Source organism: Pyxicephalus adspersus, chromosome 2, assembly GCF_032062135.1.
Source record: "Pyxicephalus adspersus chromosome 2, UCB_Pads_2.0, whole genome shotgun sequence".
Classification (NCBI taxonomy): Eukaryota; Metazoa; Chordata; class Amphibia; order Anura; family Pyxicephalidae; genus Pyxicephalus; species Pyxicephalus adspersus.
In genome coordinates this window covers 1,407,567-1,412,062 of record NC_092859.1, presented here as the reverse complement: position 1 = coordinate 1,412,062, position 4,496 = coordinate 1,407,567, and positions in this window count along the sequence as shown.

Genomic DNA, 4,496 nt, shown 5'->3' with positions numbered 1-4,496 from the left:
CATTTGTGTCCTGGTGTTCCTGGTGTTCCTGGTGTGTGTATGTTGGGGCTGAGAAAGAGGAAGTACACAGTGATAGCCTTTTGGTGGCGCCTATGTACAGCACAATGACAGACGTAGCTTAAAGTACACAGTGCTAGCCTCTAGGTGGCGTCTGTTTACAGTAAATTATATAGTGATAGCATCTAGGTGGCAGAGACAACTGGGTGCAGTACACAAGAATTATTATTGCCAGGATTTATATAGTGCGAACATATTACACAGCGCTGTATATTACATAGGGGTTACAAATGGCAGACAGATACAGACAGTGACACAGAAGGAGAGGACCCTGCCCCAAAGAGCTTACAATTCAGGAGAAGGGGGAAGTATCACACAATAGGTGGGGAGAAATAGAATGGTGGGAAGCAGTGAGGGTTTAGGGGACAGAAGAAGATAGGTAGGCAAGTTATATCTTCTGGGTGGTCCTCATGCACAGTGACGGGTGGGTTGCAGTACATATGGTTCTTCTGTCTTTTGAAACCCTCACTACTTCCCATCATTCCATATCCCCCTCCTATTGTGTGATACTTCTCCCTCCTCATAGATTGTAAGCTATTCGGGGCAGAGTCCTCTCCTCCTCCTGTGTCACTGTCTGTCATTTGCAACCCCTATTTAATGTACAGCCCTGTGTTGTATGTTGAGGCTTTATAATTACTGTTTAATATGAATAATAATATAAGTGGAGCCTGTTTACATATTGACAGCTGGGGTTGCAGTATTGAGGATGTCGCCTAGGTGGCGCCTGTGTACAGCATAGGACCAGGCAATGGTGTAGTACTTCGTGATGTCCTCTAGCTGTAGCTTGTGTACAGCAAAATGCCGTTGGTTGGGTGCAGTACACACGGATGTCCTCGAGGTGGAGCCGGTGTACAGCACAGTAACAGACAGGGGGTGCAGTACACAGTGATATCCGCTAGGTAGAGCCCGTGTACAGCAACAATGACAGCTGGGGTGCAGTACACAGCGATGTCCTCTAGATGGAGCCTGTGTACGGCAATGACAGGCAGAAGCTGCAGTACACAGTGATGCCCTGTAAGTGAAGCCCGTTATACAGCTCTGTGATGGGTGGGGGTACTACTATGTGTTTGGTTATGCCAATGATAAGCAATGGTGAATGGACAGTAATAGGCAGTACATTGTTCTCTCCTTTAGGCGGTGCAAATAAAAAGTATACGCCACGAGGTGGAGCCTGTATATAAAACATATTGACATATTGCGCTGCAGTACACAGTGCTATCCTTTAGGTGGCGCTCATACACATATGGAGAACGCACACTCGTTCTGCATATTATGGAAGCTCTTCGCCCTCAATAAAGATGGCGGCAGTAGGTGAGATCTGTGTGACGTAGTTCCGGCCTGGAGGAAGGCGGTAGAGATGGAGCGCGCTGAGTTTGAGAGGCAGCGGGAGAGACTGGCGGAGCGGATCCAGGCGGTGAGGCACATGACCCGCAATGATAGAGGATAACATTGGCCAGCCAATCACAGCACGGATGAGATCTTTTAGTGAAGTGTAGTGTAGTGTAAGCTGCAGCTTGATTGGCTAGTTGTAAACCCCTCCCCTTTGTGGCCCCCTATTTGTGGATAATATAATTGCTTAGCAGGACAATAATACAATTTAATGGGACTGTACAGACCTATCACAGGCCGTGTATCTGTCGCCATTCCAATCACATGACCCCCACACAGGGAGATAATTGGTGAGTAGAGGTATCTGGGCCTTGTTGGGTCCTAGGGGGCGGGGCGATGGGTGGTCTTTATGATCTGATTGGTTAACAGCACCCTATATATCTGCTGCAGGTTGGACCAATCATCCCATAGACACCCATCTGTGGCAACGCAGATTATTCTGAATATCGGTTCAGGGTGTCACCTGCATCATTTTTATTTAGGACAGGTTCTCTTAAGAGGACTGCCCTGCCTGTGTGAAGTGCTGCCTGGTGGTGCCCATACTCATCCAATCATTTCTCTGTATTCTGCCAGGATCTACAGGAAGCCTCCCAACTACTGTGCCAGCTCAACAAGAATCTGGAGGCCTGGGGACACCGGACCGGGGAGACCGAGAGACTGGCAGAGGTATGTCTGGGTGACACCAACAGAGTCTGCCCTCCTATAGGGTGACACGGGGAGGGAGGTTCTCTTTATATCGGTGACACGGAGAGGGAGGTTCTCTTTATATGGGTGACACGGGGAGGGAGGTTCTCTTTATATCGGTGACACGGAGAGGGAGGTTCTCTTTATATCGGTGACACGGAGAGGGAGGTTCTCTTTATATGGGTGACACGGGGAGGGAGGTTCTCTTTATATCTTCCAGCAGCAAGTTGTCACGCTCTCGGAAGCCCTCGGTGCGTCTGCTCAGTGATTGGTCTGGTTATGTCGTCATGACGATTTTTCTGGGGCTCACCTGCAGGTCGGCGTGGGGAATGGCCAGATTTTGCTGTTTTGTCTCCTGGCCTGAGCTGGCCTGTTATATTTATTTATTACATCTCTTTGTACATGTGTCATGTGATCTGTGGGAGGTGTCATGTGATTTGTAATGTTTCCTTTATAATAAAATCCTTGTCCCACCGACACACAATGAAATCATTACCCTCCGGTGTTTATTTGGATATTTTATAACCTAATATTAGTATTATTTATAAGAAATCCTTATTAGTCCGGATACAGAGATCTGATTATTGCGGCCTAGTGCCCCTCCAATCCACACTGCTAGCAGGTAACCATAGCAATGTCATCACATGAGGCAGAGGGTGGAGCTTCTGGAGGTCAGAAGGTTTTAAACATTTCAGAGCTAGACTGTCACAACCACACCCCTTGTATAGGAAGCTCCACCCCCTGCCCATCTTTTAGGAGATGACATCACTAATGATTACAACTACCAGTGTGGATTCAAAGGGTGCTAGGCCTAGTAAAAAATTAGTCTTTGTGTGCTCCCAGCCCGAGGGGTTAATATTTGTGGGGCAGGCAGGTCACATGTGTCAGCACACATTACCTGGCATAATATTGGAAAGCACAATTAGGAGATGCACCTTGACTTTTTTTTTTTTTTATTAATCTTTATTAGCATCTGATATCACAAGCATGATGTCACAGCTCTTGCCATGTAGCCCCGCCTCTGCCACACTGCCCACCCACTAAGCTTACTTCCAGACTGACCTAGTACCACAGCAGTTGGCAGGGCCATGGGAGGGATTATGCAAATATGTGCTGATGAGTGCATGTCAATCTTGGGAAGTGGGCGGTCCTGGGCTATGTATTTGCATAGGTAACACCCTCAGCCAGGAAATGAGGTTGAAGTTCACTGCGTGCAGAGGAATCGGAGTAAGAAATTCCTGTCCAGGAGAGGAGTCAACGCAACACATTTAATGGAGAGAATGACCTGCGTGCTGTGCATATAAGCAGCGGTCTCTCTGCAGAGTCAGAGCTATAACACGGCTAAAAGTAATGCTGAGGATTCCCGCTTATTGGACAAGTTCAGTACTAACATGGTATGATGGATCTCTGCAGAGGGAACACTGCTTCCACATAAAGACAGGGTATTTCTCTGCCACATGCTAGCATGGGATGGGCTCTCATATTCAGGCTTGCTTTTACAGCATGCTAAAGCTGCTCCTTTAGGTTATTTTTGCACGCCTACCATGTGGAGGTCTGTGTACAGTGCAAGTGGTGGGACCTGCTGATCCTGCCAGTAACACACCCTATTCTCGTGTGACAACACATACTGTATTGTATCTCCACAGGATTAGTGTTGTCACAAGACTACAGAACCCCTTCGGTAACATGGGTGAAGTTTTGTAGCTCACAGCAAACTGTCAGGGCTAATACATACAAATGTGATTGACTAGAAACACCTAGTGGACAGATGAAGAATGACAGCCACTGTAACCTGAATGTACATGTGCGTTTGCCTATTGAATACCTTTCAGGTACATTCACCCTGCTTGCTCACACTTACAATAAAACCAGAACTTTCACTGAAGGAATAAATATGTGAATTGTTCATAAATAAACCCTCAAGCCACATGAGAATGTAACAGATGTGAAGCACCTGTCGGCCATGTGACGGCACCGGCGTGGTGAACAGACGGCCATTGTACAGCTGTAGGTTGTATAGCAGCCATGTGCAGGAAGAGGCCCTGTCTCCAGTCCAGTCACTTTCCCATAGGATTATATGTGCATGTCACATGTTTTATATGTGTCACTGGCATGTAGACATCCAAAATTACTGGGAAATTCAAAATTACTGAGATTGCTGCCATCTTGGATGTGATGTCAGCTGCCTCAAAACCTGCCATTAAAGGCACTTCCTGGTGACTACAGCCTTCTAATTGTGCTTCTGTGTTGTCAACAAGTCTTAAGCGCCACCTAGTGGAGATTGCAAGTCAGTGACAGACACAGTTCACTCTTAGCAGAAAGCCAATTACACAAAGCAATGTTACAACTTTCTAGTGCTCCCTTCA